At 40.6% G+C, this 21,957-nt stretch overlaps 2 long non-coding RNA genes across 2 annotated transcripts; one reads left to right on the top strand and one right to left on the bottom strand.

Moving 5' to 3' along the window:
- The first annotated feature begins 8,757 nt into the window (after window positions 1–8,757).
- LOC307218054 lies at window positions 8,758–16,497 on the top strand. The gene is made up of 2 exons (XR_013839713.1): window positions 8,758–9,145; window positions 15,601–16,497. It is a non-coding gene; the product is annotated as an uncharacterized lncRNA (long non-coding RNA).
- A 1,341-nt stretch (window positions 16,498–17,838) lies between these two features.
- Window positions 17,839–21,125, bottom strand: LOC307218042. Its single transcript, XR_013839689.1, has 3 exons — window positions 20,918–21,125; window positions 18,338–20,882; window positions 17,839–18,089 (listed from the first exon to the last, which is right to left on the bottom strand). It is a non-coding gene; the product is annotated as an uncharacterized lncRNA (long non-coding RNA).
- Window positions 21,126–21,957: the final 832 nt, after the last annotated feature.

The raw sequence follows: 21,957 nt of genomic DNA, 5'->3' as shown, positions 1-21,957 counted from the left end.
AAGTTCGTCTTTCACTGCCGAAGATAGTCCTTCTTCGAACAGCATTTGTATCGGTTCCGCTGACAAATCCCAACCTAATTTATGGATCAACATGGTGAACTCAGTCCAGTACTCACGGACAGATCGGTTCCCTTGTTTACACGCCATTAACTGTCTGCGCACCACTCCCTGCTCAATCTCGCTGGAGAACATCAGATCCATGGCGCGAAAAAACTTCCTTGTGTCCTTTAGGACCTCATTATTGGCTGCCATTAGGGGTCTCACCCAGTGTTTCGCCCCCCTTCGAGATGGCCAATCACAAACGCTACCCTCGATTCCTCATCAGGAAAATCATCAAACTGCAGATTGAGGGCATATTGCATCTCTGTCCTAAAGGCTTGATAGTTCCTGGGATCACCCCCAAACTTCTGCACCAGTCCTGGCACCTTCCTCGAGAGTTGGGTGGCTTTTCCCTTTTCTGCATCCTGAGCCCTCCTCTCCTCAAGCCTAGCCATTTGCAGAGCTAACTGGACCTCCAACATCCTGTACCTTTCTTCCAGGCTTGGACTGGCTGCAGCTGCTCCCCCATCTCCGGCTCCGGCTGGGTTGCTCATGATGCCTCTCCTTGCACAAGCTGCTTTCAGTGACTGTCAGATTGCTGTGATGGGATAATGAGCTGCTTGTGCGTAAAAGCTTGATCCCTCAGAGATTACTCAGTGTAGTAAATCTCTGCCTTGAGCGGAGCCCTTTGGCATGGCTCCGTCAGTCGCTGGTAGAATCTGACAGTGGGCGTTTGCGGAAACGTTTCCAACATAAAAGCTGTTTAACGGAAACGCGTCTCCTGGATTCTCTGCGTGACAGTTTCCGGCGAGGGATGGGGGTCCCTAAAGGGGGTCCTGATACCTCCTCACTGTTCTCACTGGAAGTATCCCAGAGCCTCCCCTCCGACTCCCTTTCCCTTGGAGCTCCTGCTCCCCCCCTACTGGTTCCCTCTTCTGCTGCAGTGTCTCTGGTATTCTCCGGGAGCCTTTCCACCACCTGTTCTTCCGATGGCAGTTCCCTGACACATACACAAACAGTTTTTGGTCTCTCTTTGGAATCTCTTCATCTACTATACCCAACAAAATGCTTCTGGTTTTTTTTAAACAAAGGTACTTTTGTACATTTTCTTTAACTCATTATATATCATTTCCCAATAAGCTTTTAACTTACTACAATTTCACCACCTGTGATAGAAATTTCCCTCCTTTTCTTTACATTTCCAACATTCCTTGTTTCTTGTATTATACATTTTACCTAATTTAGATTCCTAACTATCTCAACTCAGGGATTAAACATGATATACAGTAAATAAATCATTTGGCTTATTCTCAGTACAAATGTTTTATTGTGTTGTAATATTCTGTTGGAAGCTGCCAGGAGCGGCTGGGGAGGCCTGGCCAGACGGGCGGAATATAAGTAATAAATTATTGTTGTTGTTGTTATTATTATCATTACAAGATGTCCTCCACACAAAGGGATGCTTCTTTCCTCTCCCACAGTCTAGTGGCATTATCATCCAGAACACACTTTTGCAAAAGGTGCCATATTCCCACTTATCAGCATTGTAGTTTGAAAAGTGTGCCTTGGGAAGTGCTAGTTTCTCAGTAGTGGAGAAAGGTGTGTTATGCTGATGAAATCCTGCACATTTCATCATGGGAGACAATAGGTTCTCAAGGAACCTGTTGTTTCCCATGATGAAATGTGCAGGATTTCAAAGAAGCAATAGCCAGAATACAGTTAGACTTCGTTTCCTAACAGCTGAATAATCACCTTATGTCACCATTACAGAGTCCCACATCCATCACAGTGCCACATGGGCAGGGCAAGGCCTGCAGACTAAAGCTTTATTTTTAGGCCTTGGAAGAAACATAGGAATTATTCTGTCCTTCTGTGTTCACCCTCAAGGCTATTTCAGTTGTTAGGGTGGATGATTCATCTAGCAAGCGTCTTTTTTATCCTAAAGATATTCAAACGCTAATCGATTCTGTCCTTTCCCAGGCCTTCTAGATTACTTCATACTCCATAGCTCTTTCACAATGATTTTCTCATAAGAGATGACAATGCAGGTTACTTAGTTTGCAGATTTGTAACTGAGATGCAGATATTTGTTGTTCAGGTGCCTGTGCAGTTATAGATCATGACATACCCCTCAACTGCCCCAGGAAAACTGGAACCTCCCGTTTTCTCACACAAGCGTACAGTGGCCATTGTGGATGCCATAATCTTACACTTTGATTTTGCCCAGGAGCACAGGCCAGAAGAAACACAGCCTGGTTTTTGGCCTTGTCTTGGAGGGGATGTCATGATAGTTATGGAATGGCTACACAAAAAGAGCCTCCTTCTGTCACGTTATTGCTGTGTATCCAGTTCTGGTTCCAAAGCAGGTGAGCTGTGGCAGCATCAAGGATCATTGACAGTGAGCAACTTGCTCCAACAAGGGTTGGAAATGAACTGAGGTTTCTGGAGCCCCTGCTTCCAATCCAACAGTGATACCACCCTTTCCACTTTCTCAGATTTTTAGAGGCCTTCTGTTAGTTATCAATTTAGGGTCTAGCATGGGCCAAAGATCCAGAGAACCAGCTTGGTTTGTCATCTAGCCTGCTCAAGAGAACAGAAACATTTGCACACTGTTGTGATAGTTTGACTGGCCTGAGAAAGGCATTGCCCTAATAACACATATTAATTTTGTGTGGTAAATATTCAAGCATTAGCAATCAACTGCTCTGTGATTGTCATGGAATATCTATGGCAGAGAAGGGAACTCTCAGATTAGTGTCTGGATTGTTGTACTGCTTTCTCCAATTTAAAAGGTACTCAGGTAATTGTTATTCCCTCATTCAATAAAAGCTATTCTGAGGGACATATTCAGTAGCTGGGAATGAGCACTCCAGCTTCCCCACCCCCACTGGAATCTGCTGCATACTGGACATGCAAAAAAGAAAAGAAAAGAATTTAAGAGGTCTGCTGCATCAGGCCAGCGGCCTAAAAGTCCAGCATCCTGTTCTCACTGCCTACGCAAAGCCCAAAAGCAGAAACAGGATTTAAAATTGAAAGAATGAGAATGGTGATGGGGTAAGGTGTTAGATTCTGACATGCCTTGTCTCACTGCTTGGCAATCTAGGCTCCTCACTCCCCACACAAGACCATACCTTTTGCACACCTGGCATACCAAATAGCTTGTAGGAACCCATTTCCTCATGAAGATTAAGATTTCTGGATCTGGGCCACTGTGCAAAATTTTAAGTGGGTGAATCACAGGAACTGTCAATGGGAGGGGTAAGATCTGAAAGTAAATCACGTCCTTCCATATATACAAGCGGCAAGGTTTGATATTAGGCTTAGAAGTTTCTAAAATAGTAAAGTCAACACCGCATAATCCTGTTGAGTCGTGTGCTGTTTGGTTGGGAAGTTTACAGTTCCTTGGTCTGTAGGGTTCTATCCTTGCGTTTAATTTTTTAAATGGTGAGATTGAATGTTAGATTATTTCATTTGTTGCTCATTACAGGATGGAACACGATTTTGTTGGCAACAAGAAAAAAAACTGCCAACTTTGGGGGAAATCTTGAAAGTAATAGTCTAAATGATTACATGATTATATTTCCGAGAGTAGTTGCAATCACTCAGGTGGCTGCTGCGTGGCATCTAAGCAATGTGGCATCTGAATTTCTAGGTATGCCTGAGGATTTCTGTGATTCGACTATCTTTTATAGGAGATAGACAGCATGGGTGGGTAAAGAAAGGATGCAGCAGTGTTTTTATAATCATGTCCTTAAAATCCCATTTGAGAAACCTGAAATCATGCATCTTTTGAATTTATTTATTTTACTGTATAAAATATGCCTTAAAAATAAAACAAAAGTCAAAGAGGAAACTTAACCTTCACAGCAAAAACCTGCTGGAATTATACATACAGAGAGACACACCCCAGGCAGCAAAAGGCAGCCAGTTAATAGACCATGTGGGTTTCATGGGGCAAAATGTTCCACTGTACTGATGCAGTCACTCTCACCCATGTCATTTCATACAGGCCTCTCTTAGCAGTGGAAACACAGAGAAACATTCAGTTAGAATTTCAGTTAGGCGCATAGGAGCCAACTCCTAGGAGCCAAGGGGTTTTTGTTCCCCCCTAAAATAAAATAATAAATAATGTCCCCTCAGTTGATGGGTGTTGCCATTTAAATGGTGTGCACGTACAACATAATATGGTCAATTATTCAGGTCAGGGCGTACCTCTCCCCCACCCCCAATGTTTTGTTCAAGTTGGCACCTCTGGTTAGGCAGTTCCTCCTTCAGAAGTGGTGGGATAAGTTAAACATGCCAACATATATTGTCAGACATATCAGTACATATCAGTCTTGGTTCAGGTCAAATCTTGGTAAGGAGGGCAACAAATGTATCTGAACAAACCCTTCTTGTTGCAAATTGACACTAGAAAGAAGTTCCAGGGCTAAGAAAGAAGTTCCAGGGCTAAGCTACCAATAAAGCTTGGTCCCAAATTGAGCTGTGTACAAACTTCCCACCAAACTAAATCAATTAGACTCTAATTATTGGAGCCTACGATTATAACCCCCTTTCTGCCTCTGCATGTGTGTTTCCTCCACGCAATGTGGATCTTTTGCATTGCATTATTATCATTTCACTCTGCATGTAAGGAGATCTACTCTTAAAATGCAGTTGTAGCTTCATGGTTGTTGTTGTTGTTGTTGTTTAGTCATTTAGTTGTGTCCAACTCTTTGTGACCCCATGGACCAGAGCACGCCAGGCACTCCTGTCTTCCACTGCCTCCTGCAGTTTGGTCAAAATCATGTTCGTAGCTTCGAGAACACTGTCCCACCATTTCATCCTCTGTCGTCCCCTTCTCCTTGTGCCCTCCATCTTTCCCAGCATCAGGGTCTTTTCCAGGGAGTCTTCTCTTCATGATAGTGTTTCTCTATCTGTGTGTATGGGAGGGGGGGGGGACTCATAGTAAAAATAAGCTAAAATCTTCCTCTGTGTATGAGGACCAGAAATGTTGGTAAGAATCTTTAAATAATTAAACATGACCATCCTGGCTTATCTTTAATTAATGAAGAAGTAAAATCCAAGCACCTTTAGGGCCCTAGGATATTGTTCTACAATTATATTACAACCCATCCTTAATTGTTTCACTTGAAAATTATTTATCTTCCTTCCTTCGGAGAATCCCTTCTGAGACCCTTAACACAGTCACCACAACTACTAGCTCTATAGGCTCTATTACCCTGGAGGTGTTTGGGGACTGCCTGGTACATTTAGTTTAACAATTAAAGCAGCCAGCACTGTCTTTCTGAATGAAATCTATATTGCTGTTCAGTTGCTCTGTTTTTTGATGAGGCGCAAACCTCAGAAAATTGGCTTGTGGTTGATTCTATGCAGATGAGAACCAAAAAATCCCACCTCGCCTACGATTATTGAACAAGGATGCTAATCAAAGGGAACCTCTAATTGCTGCTCTTAAAGCAAATGGCTAGAATTTGATGAATCACAAGCTCTGTTTGCAACCCCTAACAACCGGACTTGGCAGTCAGCAGAATGGAGAGCGATGTTTCAAATTTTCCAACTTTCAGCAAGTAATAAACTGCATGTCTCTTGGGGCCTTTCAGGCAACCTGGTAGATTCTTCCACAATTGGCCTTTCTATCAGCATTGGTGAGCTATAGACTGATCATATGATGTGTCACCATCACCAGTATGCTTTTACTAACCCAGAGGGCTGTGTTGAAATAAGTCCACGTCATGCACAGAGGCAGGTGGTATAAAAGATGCAAGCTTCAACTTGCCATTTAGCTTTCAGTGGTGGGATTAGATTATTCACAGCACTTTTCAGGGATATGTAATTCACAAGTTTTTGAGGCAATTTGCTTTTATGTGATCCAGGCAAATTAATTTAGCACACACATCACAAGTTATAATCTATAGAATGCAGAACATTGGGGGACAGTGTTGAGTTTCTGCAATACTTTTGGCAAATTTCACCCTTTTAGAAAAATCAGCTAATTTGAACCAATCCTTGGAAATGTATTTTTAGCAATCCAAAATGCGGATGTTTTGTTCAGCCTTAAATTAAACACATGTGGCTTGAAACACAGTGAATCTATGTTCAAACCACATCCACCCCACTTTGTGCATGTTTCTAGAAACTGCTTTAGGATGACACAAACCCACAGAGCACATTCCTAATAAATAGCATTATTCTGTCTAGAATCAACAGCAAAAATGCAACATGCATATAAAGCAACATATAGTACAATGAAAATGGGCAGTCTGTGGCTAAATGTAGATTTCAGAGCTTGATCCTTTTGGATAGGATTCTTTTTCTTGTATGAATGTATACATTCCTTGCTGTAGGGAAGTAGCAAAGTGTCACAGTTATATTTTAATAATTGTGTGGCACTGAAAACCTGCGGCAGCCATCCGACTAACATATATATTCTTTTGCTAGAAGTAAGATTACAATGGCAATGGAATGGAACCAGATACTTCCTCACTCCTGAATAGGCAGCTCCTTCAGAAGACAATTTTTCACCTGTCATGAATAAATTCAAGGCCTGGTTTGGGGGATGAAAAGCCTTCATACAATTACTCTCCAGCTGTTTGTTGTCTGGATTTACAGTGGACAATTCCAAGAGATGTTGTGGCCCTGAGCTTTCCTATATTGCGTGTGATACTGCAAACCAGCAGCCAAAGTAAATAACTTGATTTCATTTTCTGGACAAATGTAGAGGACAAAACCAACAAAGCTTCAGGACCACACAAGCATATTTTCCCCAAAGGTGAACTGTGAAGTGTGCTTGGTAGAGATGGATCAGTAAGAACGTTTCTTGATTGACATCCTTCTATAAGCAAGTATCGTATACTGTGCAATAATAATTTAATGACATCTGGGTAATTTAATTCTTCACAGCTTCAGTGAGCTTGAGGTTCAGTTTTTAGCAGGATGGCTTTGATATCTACATCCCCTGTATTTCATCTGTGTTGGCTGTTGTAATACTAATAAGTATAGACTGAACATCTAATATTTGACCTTTATCTTGAGCTAGATGGTTGAGAAGTCCAACCAAAGCCAATAGGTAGATTAACATATATTTTGGGTTTATTGCAATTTAGGATGTAAGAAGGCATTTCATTGCAATCAGCACTGTTTCCATTCCACCACAGTTCAGCTTCAGCTAAAGCCTACATTGTTTGTCCCGCTATGCACTATGGCCAAAGCTTACATGCGTAATAATGCCTTTAATTACATAATCAATTTCAATGCATTTCTATGGGATGGAAATGTCAAAACTAATACAGGAAAAAATGCAATTATTTCCATAATGTTTGCAGACTAAAAAAAACAAACTATGAAAGCAAATACTGCTCATATTCACTTGCATGATTTCCATTCCTGACCTCAGATGACCATGAGAATTGCAGAAATTTCCGCTTCTGTTTCTGTTAATCTCTAATTCAAAGTAGCAGTTATTTCTATGGGACTCTAAGAATTTGGCCAGGAAAACAATTTTGTACTCAGTTCTGGAATGTGGGATTAGCAGGACAAAAATGTCTACAGTCCAATCCAATACGTGTCTTTTCAGTGTTAAACCCCATTGATTTCAATGAGGCCCACCCATTACATAGACATAAGCTAGGGATTCATTACAATTGAGGGGTTCCCCACTCCCAATGTCTCTCTACAACAGTATAGGTTTTGGGGGCGGAGCAAGTAGAGGGACCCTTAATTCATAAGACCAACCAATGATTCCTTCCAGTTTTAGCTAAATCATGCCCCTGCCCATTATCCTTTTAAAAACAGCAGCTAAGGGAGCCATGATAAAGGTAGAGTGGCTGAGCCCACTCTGCCACTCTGTTATTCAAGCACTGCTCTGTAAGTTAATCACTTGTCTTATTTTGTCTTCATGTAATGTTATATTTAGACTCCTTTGTAGGTTTATATGATAGTAGTGTAAACCAGCAGAGCCAGCATGTGGCCTTGAGATGCTCTTGAACTCCAAATCCCATAGGCCTCAGCCACCATGACCAATGGTTGGTCAAAAATGGTCAGAATTGTACTCCATTGTGGTGCAGTGGTTAAGAGTGTCAGACTAGGACCTGAGACACCAGGGTTCAAATCACCACATGGCCAAGAAGCTCACTGGGTGACTGGGTGCCAGTCACTGCCTCAGTCTAACCTACCTCACAACATTGTTGTGAGTATAAAAATGCGGGGTGGGGGAGGGAGAGACCACATATACCACCTTGAGCTCCTTGGAAAAGAAGGTGGTATATAAATGTGTTAAATAAAAATAATAATAGTCCTACAGCATCTGAAAGGCACCACCTTTGTGTTCACGGGTCCAAGAAATCCTGTCACAAAAGAAGGAGTAAACGTGTTGCAGATAAATGCGAGAGAAATCCTCACTAAGACCACAATTTCCTCTCTAATAGCAAAATCTCAGACTGAAAAAAGACCCCCCGCTTCACTGGAGACAGTCAGCTTGCATTTGCAGGCTCTCAAAAGGATCCCCTTCAAGAGCCACTTTTCTGCGGGTTTGGCTTTACTTAAAAAAGGTATGGAGTGCAGGGGAAAAGTGAGGTTTGCTAACAGATATGCAAAGGTGCACTTATCCCTGGAGGGTGAGGTTCTGGGTGGGTGGAACCAGGTAGAGAGATTCCATTCCCTATTGGTTAAGTTATTTAGGTAACTGGAACCCTCCCGATGCATAAGACAAATAAAGACTCACACTGATGGACACCACCTTGAATGGGCAGACATTTAGTCCTATATCTGTGCTGCTTGTTGTATTGTTTTTAAAATACTTTTAACATGAGTTTATTGCTTTCTTTTTCTTTTCTTTTTCAGTGCTCAACTGATTTCTCTTCTATTTTCCCTGCCTATCTGTATGAACAATATAACCTTGATTGAAATCTATTCTATTCTATTTTTATTTTACTTTTTTTAGAGCAACTTTTTTTTAAAAGCAAAGGGTAATTTATATTATATTTTCTCTTCCTTTTTCTTTCTCTTGATTTGGATTTTTTTGTTTGTTTGTTTGTTTTTGTAATGGCTTAAAGTAAAAGCCGAGATGCCCCAGGCCTGGAACTATTCAAAACTGATCAAAATACAGGTAAGTTACTATACAGTATGATTATATTTGTTTGTTGTTGCTGCTGTTATCCTTTAATGTAAACATTTGCTGATAGTTAAGGAAAGGACAGAATAGGGAGTTCTGTTACTGCAGAGACAGGACTGGAAAGGATATACTATGTCTCAAAGCCTGTATATACTTAATTGAAAGTAAGTAAAAAGGAGAGATGTATTTTCAAGTAAACATGTTGAAGCTGCAGAAAGTATAACAGGAAATGAGGTGCAGGAAGAAAAAGAATATGGAATGCAGAATGTCAAAACTGTTGCATTTTACCTTTAGGAATCCGTGCAGTCCCATTTTAATTAGCAGAGAAGAACATGCTTATTTATTTGTATATACACATTCCTTTATGGTGCTCATCTAGATGTACCCCAACAGCCAAATTCCAAATTTCATTGAAGGCAATGTATTGTGTCAAGCATCTGTGCATGTGTCCATTTTCTCCTTAATTTTCATTTTGGGTACACTCACAAAACCTTTACTGTAAAGAGACTTGGCCTGAATGACCCAAGATTTCACCCTTAAGAAAGATTTTCAACACATTCCATCTGTAGCTGGGATGGTGGCGGGAGGCAGGGAATTCCCCCCCCCCCTAAAATGCCCAAGATTCTCTGAAGAGATAATGGCTGTGAGAAAGTCAAAGCAATATGAACTACAGCAGTATCAACTGATCACCAGTCTTGTTAATATTCTCTCCTTAAAAAGACCCAAGGTCTTAAATCCATATTTATTTGACTAGGATTATAAAGTACCTTGAATTTAAACAGGGATAAATTGCTGTTTTCATTGATGTTGGAAGGTAAGCAGAAAAAATAACTGGCAGAATGTCTTGATCTGTATGGGGAGATTCTCACCCCCACCTCCCGCTCTCTTCCCCCCAAGTGCTCATATGCTATTCCCACAGCATCATATAATGAAAAGGAAAGGAGAAAGACCTCCTCAAAACAGCTTTAAAGTTTTGGGGAATTGATCTTTCAGAAAGCTGCCTAAAACCAGCCAGTTCATTCAAGAATGGTTTGAATAACCACTCTGGGCTCTTCAAAGCCAGCCACATGAATCAGGTTAGAATCAAAGAATCATCGAGCTGCAGAGTTGGAAAGGACCCCTGAGGGTCATCTAGTCCAACCCCCTGGGGTGCAGGAATCTCAACTAAATAATACATGGCAGGTGGCCATCCAACCTCTGCTTAGAAATCTCCAAGGAAGGCAGTCCAATTTGTGCAGCAAACACCTCAAACATAAAAAAGGTAGAAAGATTTTCAAATGAAAAAGCTAGGCATTCCAATGACTTGGCTTGATGTATAATGCATGGACCCTTTCAAACATTCATTCCATTATATAAATGAATGGAGGGAGGTTGAGATTGCAGGTTGTAGGTTGAGGTTGTGGACTGCTAGCCCACCTCCGATATTCCCAAGATGCCCATGTTCATAGGAACCTAAACATGCATTGGTTTGCTAGACACACATACACCTAAGCATACGTTCATTTTCTATGCATGATGCATCGGCTGCAAAAATTGGAGCATATAGTTTACAAGTAGAATGCCCACACATGTTTGGGTATATGAATCATAGAACTGTAGAGTTGGAAGGGAGCCCAAGGGTCTTCTAGTCCGACCCAGTGCGATGCAGGAATCTCAACTAAAGCATCCAAGACAGATGGCTTAAAATCCTCCAGTGAAGGAGAGTCCACCAATGTCAAACATCTCTGATAGGAGCATATGCTCTTGTGCAAATGGTGCCTTGAACACGTAACAGTTAGAGGTTGGGGTCAGGTAGCAAACACGGCTTCACCCCTCCATGCATTCATTTCTACAAGGAAATGGACAACCTTGTGGGACTTATTTGAGGGGATGACACTGGAAAGGTCTCTCATCAGGAGAATATGTATCTGTAGCACTGATTTCAGACACATGGAAACAACTGAAAGTTCAGCACATGAAATATTGTCCTCTCTGAGCACAGAAGACAGCTTTTGGGAAGAAAGCTGTCTTCCTTTCTTTGAGCATATGGTAGCTCTGCCTAATAAATTAGGATATAGCTTGCATTAATGTGCCCAGGAAACATTGAAGATCACTCAGAGGACAGTTTTTAAGTTCACTCAGACCTTTCCGATAGAATTTGATTTGAAATTTGGATGCAAATGTATATAGTAATAGTTCTTTACCATCTATTTTCAAAACTCTCTTGGAAACTAATGCAAGATTGTCTAAAACAGCTCTGATTAACGTCTATCAAACAGGTATGGTTTAGTACACTTGTTTAATGATCCTGCAAAAAGGAATTTTGGATGTCAGCTCCTTCTGTGGAATGTGCTTCATCACATCGCCACAACACCCATCGTATTCTTGCAGCCATTATCGCTTTGGTAACCTGCAGTTTGCTTATTAGGTAGTTATTGGCTGGGAGCATTACTAATGTCCTCAGCTTGGTTTCCATTCTATTCAAGTTTCATGTACCCTAAAGGCTTGGCCTTGGAAAGGGTTAACACTTTGGGAAGGAAGCTGAGAGTCTGGGGGCTGATCTCACCCAAGACCCGTAGAAACATGCCTAATGAAAATGCATTACAAAGAAGTCAGGTTTTCAGGGAGGAATTTCAGCAGACAGGTTCCTTTTGTTCTTGTGAAGTTCCCAAAAACCTCCAAACAAGTCTTAACATACCCAAGGGAGAGGACTTGCAAAAGCAGGTCTGTACATTAAAAGAAAAGCCTTCAAGCATTTTGAAGACCTGTATCAGCACTTCTGTGGTTTAGTAACTCAGGATTTAGAATCTTTGCTCGCTATCACAAGATCTCATTATCTCTGCAGGGGAATATTCACAACACAATCTGTTTATACCAAAGCTACTTTTCTAAACATTTTTGCAACTCAATCCTACCCACCTATACTCAGAATTATGCCTCACTAGGGATGTATTTCTAAGTAAATGCCAAACATTTATTTCTTAATGATTTAAAAATTTAAGAAGGAACTCTGTCAGTATAGGGCTTAAATTGGCTTCATAGATCTTGGACCCATTTATTAGACACTACAAGGAACATTATTTGGAAACATTTAAAAAGAACCCAATCCTATACACATGTACTTGGAAGTAAATGTGTATAGGATGTGAAAGAAAGATGATGTTGATGCAATTTCTTGAGATTTAGGAAAAATGAACTCTGTCCTATGCTCTGGAATGAATGCTCTATAGTACATTTGAGTTTGTTTTCTCAGCTTCTCAGTTTGATCTCTGTGAAATGGTAGGAGCATCACTTTTTTGCTTCAGAGCTAGATTTTGGGTGTAAATTAGATGGCAATCCTATGTACACTTACTTAGGAGCAAGTCCCATTAAATTCAGTGAGGCTCACCTCTAAGAGAACCACTTTGAGGGTTGTTGTTTCTTACAATCAAATGATCTATCATTTTTATGAAATTAAACAAATAAATATAGAGGACTGGACTGCACTGCTAAATCAAAGATTAGGAATTACAAAATGTTAGTTAAGGTATTCTTAGATATAAGGTTTTCTTTCCTCCTATGTAAAGTGGAAATGATTATTTCTTTTCTCATGGTGATTTTTCTGACATTTATTTTAACTCATTTTTTCATGCACTTTTTTGGTCCCACCCTTTCTTGTGCTTTTCTATTCTTTTATTTGTATTATTTGGAAAATCAATAAAGATGCACCTTTAAATGGAAGATGCTATTCAACATCTGAGAGTGAATGTTAAATAAAAGTTTCCACAATTAAGTCAACAAGCTGTGAAATAAAGCAAGCTCGTCTTCCCACAAAGGATGAAAATGATGATCTGCTCTCTTTGAAATTCATTTGAATAGCGCCATTTTAAACTTCACTGTATGAATTACCCTTCTATGTCTGCGAAAACTTTGAATGTTCCCTTGTTCATGAATTTTCTTCCTTTGATTACTTTTCCCTGTAAGATCTTTGGGGTCATACCCACATTTTCTTCTGTATTTCCACAGGGTGTAATAAAACAGCAGTTTTATCTCCAGTGGGTTCCTCAGGCACATCCACAAAACAAAACCAACCCCTGTCCTAGGTATAACAAATTATCTACCACAATAGGAGATTGTGAAAACAATAAAGTAGGTGTTGCTTTCAGTCCATAACTATCACAGTACTTCTGTCCATATCACTCTATTTGCATAAGACTGTGGCCTGCCCTTTCTATTGCATTGTGTCACATGTCTATTACATTGTACACTGAATTCTTGTGTGCCATTTTGGTAGCTTGTTGAAAGTATAGAGGTAATAGGATCCATTACATGCTAGACCCTTTAGGCAACTGATGTCCATGTGGACCCCTACCTATTGTGACTGAAAATGAAATACAGTAGTGTGAAAACATCAGCCACCTGAATTTACCCTAAGAGAGAAAAGATTCTAGGCAAGATTAGAAATAAACCATTAGGTTTTGCTGGGGGCTTGTTTATACTAAGTGTTATCTAACTATTTGCCTACAGATGTTCATCCATTTCAAAAGTCGGTATTTCTGAATTATTATAAATGTGAGGACAAATGCACAGATGTGAAGCATCTGATCCTCAAAACTAGACGACAAGACCAACAAATGAATAATAACCGCAAGCTTTCCCAGAGATATTGTAATGATCTCTGCTGCAAAGATAGCATACGGATAATCCTTTAAGTGCTTCAGAATTTCTTGCCTGCTGATAGAGTTCATGACAAAAGGATAAATCTAAAGAGGATGAGGATACAGAGAAAAACAAATCCTCTTCAATGTCCCTGTGTGCTAAACAAAAAGATGATGTACTGGAGGAATAGTTTGAAATGGGGGGGGGGGGGAGTATCCAAGCATAAAGTATATTAAGTAAACAATAAGGGGGCCTGATACAAATCTTCCCCAACTTGCTGCCCTTCAGAAGCCTTGGGCAGAAATGTGCATCATCCATGATCATTGGCCAAGCTGATGGGAGTTTCCATCTAAAACATCTAGGGTATCAGGTTGAGGGGGGAGAGCTGTACAAATACTGCCTTTAATGTTGTTTCCAGTGTTAATTTTCACTCAACCTGTGTCTGCTACTGACTGTTTTTCTCATGACATGTTTGTTTGCCCCAGTTACCAAGGTACACAAAGAAAGTTCCATGGATTCTGTTGTCCTTCATTCCACCGGAGTCTGTCTCATAACAAATCAGATTTCAGTGGAGTGAAGCACAAGAGGCATGGAGTTCAATCAGCTGAGCATTCACATTGACGCCAGTGAGGAAGACTCTTTAGAGAAGAAAGAAACCTGGTTAGGTGAGCAGTCCCAGCAGAAACAGAGCATGCTGGAGGAAGTGGCAATGAAAAGAAGAGTGGCATAGAGCATTTTAATTGCCTGTTTGCACTTTGAATATATTTGGGGAAAACATTTTGAAAATCTACTGACATCCTGTGTATTAATATTTTTTAAAGTAAAGGTCTATAAAAGTTTGCAAGCTGCTTCCTTGAGACTTAAATACCTTATGCATTTTGTATTTGAACTTGTCTTCTTCTTGCAAATTGCATTCTGTGAGGGTTTTGTTTGCTTTTCAACTTCACTTTTCCAATTGGGAGGCAACCAAGCACCTTCACACACTTGACTTTCCTTGCTTCAGCACTCTCAACTTTCTGGCAAATCTCTCTTCAAATATGAGGGCCATTTATTTTGTAAAAAAGCAAATGTAAATAAGCTTTACATTGGAGGGCATTTCAGATTTTTCAAGTGGCGCACAAGATGTATAATTTTTAAGGTGTCAGTGTAAATTTTGCAAAGGTTAATGCAGTTAAACATTTTTGACATACACAAATGTCACATCTCCCACTAATCATTCAGCAAATGTAATTGCCTTTTCATAGCTTTCAACTCCCTGAGACACAGTGGGATAACAAGGACAGGCAAATTTCAAACAGCACCAAATAATGCCTTTGCACTGTCAGCATCCATTATTTGCCCTGAAAGATTTAGTGCTCAGTTCCAAAAATGTATAGGCCTGTATTCTTTTCTCTCACTTCCTTCCTAGTCTTAATTTTAGAGCAATTTTGAAAAAACTCAAAAGGCTGCAGCTTTGTGATATTCCTTAGAAACCCAGACCTCAGCAAGAATTCTGTCATTGCAGACGCCCACTTTCAGTTTAATGTGAAGATGTTGGCACTGTTTTATTGAACCCATTGTCACATTGCAGCAGTCCAGCCTCACATATATTTGTGACAACTAAGCAGAATTACCAATCCTGAACATTCCTCAAAGGCAGTACCTCTGCAGGGCCCCGACCCTGCCTGCCCAATGATACGAAAGCTCAAAATTAAATAGTCAAAGTTCTCAACTGCTAAATAGAATTAGGCTAGAGATACACAGGACTTGGACACAGATGCTCAGTATGTACATCGGATCCCTGAAAGCCAAATTTGCCTACTCTAAAGTCAAGCTGGTTCTCACCCATCTAGGTGGGGAAAAGGAACTATAGTCTGTGGTGTATTTGATTCTACGATGAATTTCAATGGAGTACAGTTCCACACACATTAAATGGTTTGCAGAGGGAAGCTGTTCCTGAACTTCCAGTGGCAAAGCAGGTATACTGAGTCCTGATTACAGAGACACAATTCTCAGTTGCAGGTATATGTGTGTGTTCCTATTTGTGTGCGTTCATAGAGATAACATTTCCACAATGTATTTGACATAGACCACCATATTAAACTTACTACAGTGAAATCAGTGGGGCTAACTTCTGAGTAATGTGTTTCAGGTTAGGGCATATACAGCTCAGTACTCATCTGAATGATCTGACATGAACTGCAGTGTCACCTCACATCATGAAGCAATATTTATGTATTGATCTCTTTGAGGCCATAAAGCAACATCTGGCCCTAATTGTAATCAATGGGTGGTTTTAAAATGCTTGAAATTTCACTTGAAAAGAAGAAGAAATTGATTTGTCTCTGCGTTTCACATATTTACCATTTGTATTCTGGAAAGGTAAAATTCACTGACAATCTGCTTTCAGAAGAGATCTTCTTGAAGCCCATACATCCCTCAGCAACCTCCCCTGCCACTGATGATTTGGTATCATCTAAGCTCAAGTTCTTTATACCTTTGAAGACTTTACTTCTAGACACTCAAGAGTGGATGGCATAATGTTTGAGAATAGAAGTATCCTGAGAATAATGTAATCTATCACCCTTGTCATAGATTACAATCCACAAACAATTAAGCCACTATACTCAAGTCAGTCACCACAACACACTTCACTGTGCTTTACACTGTGAGGAAATTTTAAGCATTTATTTGTTTATTTTTAAATTTCTATACCGCTTTATATTTTTAATAAAAATAAAAATCTCAAAGTGGTTTACAGCATATTAAAGCAATAAAGCAATAGCTGGGCAATGTTCCTCTGGCCTCATGAGGAGCCTATTCAGTAGGGCTGGGTGAGTCTGGGCCTCGCCCCCTAGGCCAGGTGTAAAGGGCCTTGCAAGTAACTGGCCTTCATGCCCCACAGCAGAGGGGTGAACTGTCCCGCGCCCTAGGCCAGGTGGAAAGGGACTTGCAAGGAGCGGCCTTCATGCCACACAGTCAGGCAAAGAATATTCATATGAATATTCATATTCATGCATATGCAACTCCATTGAAGGTATATTTTTTGCCATTAGAATCCAAACACACACACACAGAATTTGCCTTGAATTATTACAAGCATAAAAAAATAAAACTTGAAGAGAAAATATTTGTCTGTTCAAAATGATAAATTGATATTTTGTTTTGTGTTGAAGAGTAATATACCTACATGTTTTCCGGTTTTTAAAAATCTCATATATATATAATACTTTTTTAAAAAATCACTCACTTTCTGTTTTAGTCCTTTCTAAAATCAGCAGTACCCTTTATGCCCTGTGGATTTTCATCATTTTAACAAAGGTAGCATTTCACATATGCGTTATCTCCATGACACCTTTTCTTTTTTTTTTTTTTGCTATAAGGCATCACAAACAGGCTACTTAGGGTCTTACAAGGTTGCCCTTGGAACTGATTTCTAGCGAGGATTAATTATGGGTTTAATCAAAGCAACACTTTGACTTTTGATCCACCTTTTAGTGAAGCAAGATCTGAGAACCAGAGATAAGCACGTACATGACTATGGATAGCATAATAATTTGTATGTAATTACTCTCTAGTAATCCTAATGTCAGAGCTCCGTTCTTCCCAGAAAGTGCCCAAGCAGTATCTAAAAAGAGTTGGGTGGAATATAAATATTAACCACAATTAAAAGGAAATTCCTCAAACCAGGTTATTATCATCAGAAAAGATGCACTCTTAGCCACTAACATTGTAAAACATGGTAAAAAAAAAAAAGGCCTGCTGTTGCTGCAGATGCATGTCCACCAGCAGGAGGGGGTGGGAGGGACACTCAATTCTGTTCACATTCAAGGGTGAATGTATCAAAGTTGCACTTTCTGAAACAATATGAGAACTGAAACACAGCCATCCTTCAAAATTTGCAACTATCTTAGTTTGCTATACAGTTCTCCAAAACAAATACATTAGGGGAAAGTGTGTCTAAAAACGAATATACTACTGAAAATAGCATACAAAAGTGCATGGTATTATGTACAGTTGTGTTTATTAGGAGAAATGCACACTGCAATACTGAGGAATTATCATGTGAACATGTTCTTTTTAAACACACACAAATTGCTGCAGAAATATGAAGAACTGGTTTTTAAGGTTGGAAAAACAAGGAACAGCATGAGTCGAAGCTGACAGGTCCTTCCATTCTTAGCGACGAGATCCTGACTTCCGTATTGTTACTCTGTATGGCTGGGACTGAGCTGCATTACTGCTCACCTTTGCCCAAGCAGTCCTATTCCTTACACCCAGCTACTACCATGGCATCCCACAGGCCTAAGTAGATCACAAACCCAGTAGTCCCTTTGCTATTCTGTTTACAGTGGTACCTCAGGTTACATACGCTTCAGGTTACATACACTTCAGGTTACAGACTCTGCTAACCCAGAAATAGTGCTTCAGGTTAAGAACTTTGCTTCAGGATGAGAACAGAAATCGTGCTCCGGCAGCGCGGCAGCAGCAGGAGGCCCCATTAGCTAAAGTGGTGCTTCAGGTTTAACCTGAACAGTTTCAGGTTAAGTACGGACCTCCGGAACGAATTAAGTACTTAACCTGAGGTACCACTGTATCTGTTTGCATGCTTCAAGTGGGCCAGCATAGATGCCCTTAAACAGACCATCCAAATTCTCACTTCTTATTGGTTGCATATATGCACAGTCACAAACACACACACACACACACACACACACACACACACGTGCCCTGCCTCCCCTCACCTCCACAAAGATGGCTCCACAGTACCTTCTCTGGGGCTCAAAGGGAAGGAGTGGGATTGCAGTCACTTTATCTACTGCCCCATGGAGTCTTAAGGTATCTACTATTCAGAAAATAGGAGAGCTCCTTCTTGGATGGAGTTATTTTCTTAACCTCTGTGTAGATATTGCTTAGGTCACAGGTCCTCCCGTCTACCAGATGTTACTGAACTTCAGCTCCCATCAGCCCCAGACAAAATGGCCAACGGTTAAAGATGTAATAAATTAAAAAAATTAAAAATTGTCCAGCATCACTGTAGAGACCAACTAAGTTTGTGTGGGGTATAAGCTTTCGTGTGCATGCACACTTCTTCAGATACTGTGACAGACCAACACGGCTACCTACCTGAAGGTCAAAGATGTAGTCCAACAACATCTGGAGGTTTTCTGCAGGTTAGCCATCTCTGATTTAGAGACAGACTAGATGAGACACCACCCACACAAGTAACAATTACATGAATAGCCTTTAAAATGTCAGTAGAAGACACTGGGCAGGGGGGAGATGGAATCCAGATCCAGCCCCCCGTGCCTGCTATTTGCATTCGAAGATCTGCTCATGTCCATTCTTCCAAGGCAAATAGCAGATGCAAGGGGTCAGATTCAGATTAAGACTGAAGGGTCTTATCAAATTTGGCCCCTAAGAAAATATGCAGATTCCTGGGAGATCATATATGTTTCTGTAGAATAATTCACACTAATAAGCTACTTTCAGGAAGGTGACATGGGCAGCCTAGGGAGGGTTAGACCCAATGAAATTGAGAGCAAAACATGTACCGTATGTTTCACTGTGATTCAGAAGGAAGATGAGGAATTTCAGACATTTGAATTCAGTCGTTTGCCTTTGAGCTATTTATGCATATTGGTATTTCCATCCAGAACAGGGAGGGAATGAGACTAGGTGGTGGTGTGGTCCCTCCTTTGGTAAGGAATGCACACACTGGCAATTGCAGCTTAACCAGTGATACTTCATTTGTTTTCATTAAGGCAATAGCAAACATTAGAATTACAGAAACTGAAATCTGACACCAGTCCTAACTGCTGTTGTTTAGTGCTATTCAGAAGTCTCCAGTGCTAAACAAAATTTGTCACTACAGCCTAAGGGGGACTTGATACTAGTAACTGGCTGAGCTCATGTGTCTTTTTTTGAAAGCTTGACAACTGCTAGCATTCTTAGATCTAACTTCACAGAGTGAGCATTACCCATACAAACAGAAGCATGACAGACTTTTGAAAAGACAGAATCCTTTCACAGAAGGTCACACAGTGTCAGGATTAGGGATTACACAAGAAATTGTGACTTTATTCATGTTGCCCTTTCATCTATTTTAAGTGCTTTTGATTTACCAGAACAGAGAATCATTATAATTGAGCTCTTACTAACTACTACTCTTCATTCCGCAGTTATAATTGCTGATAAGGATGATTATGATAAAGATTACAATGCAGCATTGTTCTTCAGCCATTAGATCCTGTGTATGTGCATGTGTAGACCACTTGTGCAAGCCAAGTTAATGTCAAGGAATGGATCTGATCTAGTCATACTTAATTTTGTGCAGGGGTAGTCTCTAGGTGTTGTGGACTATAGCTCCATCATTCCTAACCAATGATGATTGGAGCTGATGGGAGTTGTAGTCCATATCTGGAAGGCATCATTTTGACTACCTCTGCTTTAGCATATGCTGATATTCTCTTCATTGAAATGAGCAGAGAAACTCTAATTGGTGCTGCTTCGCCATCACAGCACCAATGCCTGTCAACAAACTTCTAACAGTGTGGCAAGCATTCATTATAAGTGACTTGACACATTGCTGACATATAATATTACAATGCAGCACACAAAAGAGAGTAGATTGAAAGAGCAGTGTGCAGTGGGAGATGCGGTGGACAATGGTCAGGTCATTTCTAACCATGTCTGGGTCACCTTGCCTTCTTGATCATCTCTCAACCAATGGGCCCTTGATTACACTAGTGACAACTCCCAGGGTTTGAACATTCTGCTACTGAATGCCAAATCAGTTAAAGAAAGAAAGAAAATCTGCCCTCAATATACTAATAAAATATTCATCCCATGACTACTTTGAAAATGAAACCCACAGTTGCCATGGTGACCTCAGATTAGAATGCCTAATCCTAGGCAAGAACCGAAGAATGGGGGCAACTTTAGGAGGCATCAGGGACCAAATGAAATGAGATCAGGGCCACAGGCTGCTCACCTGTGGCTTAGGCTTCCCAGATTCTTCAACCTCCAGAATCTGAATGTTCTGCCCCAAGAGATTAATGGATCCAATGGTTTTCTGATGGCCCAGAAAAGGTATCAGAAGCATATCACCCCATTGCTGAAACAACTGCATTGGCTCCCTATTGCATATCACCCCATTGCTGAAACAACTGCATTGGCTCTCTCTAGGCCCAATTCAAAGTGCTAATTATGACCTACAAAGCCATAGCTGAACTTTACACAACTAGGTTTCGATGGGAGGGGTTGTAGCTCAGTGGTAAAAAAGGTAAAGGTAAAGGACCACTGAATGGCTAAGTCCAGTCAAATGCGACTATGGGGTGCGGTGCTCATTTCACTTCAGGCCGAGGGAGCCTGCGTTTGTCCACAAACAGCATTTTGAGTCATGTGGCCAGGATGATTAAACTGCTTCTGGTGCAACAGGACACCATGATGGGTGCCAGAGCACACGGAAACATAATTTACCTTCCTACCACAGCGGTACCTATTTATCTGCTTGCATTGGCATGCTTTCAAACTGCTAGGTTGGCAAGAGCTGGGACAGAGCAACAAGATCTCACCCCATCACGAGGATTTGAACTGCCAACCTTCTGATCAGCCAGCCCAAGAGGCTCAGTGGTTTAGACCACAGCGCCACCCTCTCCCCTTTACCAGTTCTGTTGTAAAGCATCTGCCTTGCATGCAAAAGTTTCAAAGTTCAATCCCTGGCATCTCCAGGAAGAGCTGGAAGAGACTCCTGCCTGAAACTCTGGGGTACTGCAACCAGTCACTGTAAACAGCATTGTGTTAGATGGAGCAATAGTCTGACTTGTTATATGGCAGCTCCCTTCATTCTGTATCTGACAGACAATTTTCTCCAATGTGAGACTTCCAATTTATTTAAATCATATGCAAAAGCTCTTTTGGCCCTCAAATTTGCTACTCATGAAGGAGAGAAGGCATTCTATTTCAACACCAATGGTAAGGTAAGCTGGGAAGACGTGAAGAATAGAATTTCAAGGTCCATGAGTAATTATCATTAAATTAATCCACATATGTATTCCCAAATGCCATGTTACTTTCAAATGACACTTTGTTGATGCTGATCTTCTGAGTAGTTTTGAGTCCTTTCACTAGAAACAGATATACAAATGATATGCAGTACTTATAGCAAGTGATGTGTGTCATAGAATAATTAATGGAAGAAAGTGAAC

Source organism: Podarcis cretensis (assembly GCF_951804945.1).
Source record: "Podarcis cretensis genome assembly, chromosome: 6".
Lineage (NCBI taxonomy): Eukaryota > Metazoa > Chordata > Lepidosauria > Squamata > Lacertidae > Podarcis > Podarcis cretensis.
The sequence above is the reverse complement of the archived record's forward strand: the minus strand, read 5'-3'. Positions and strand labels throughout refer to the sequence as shown.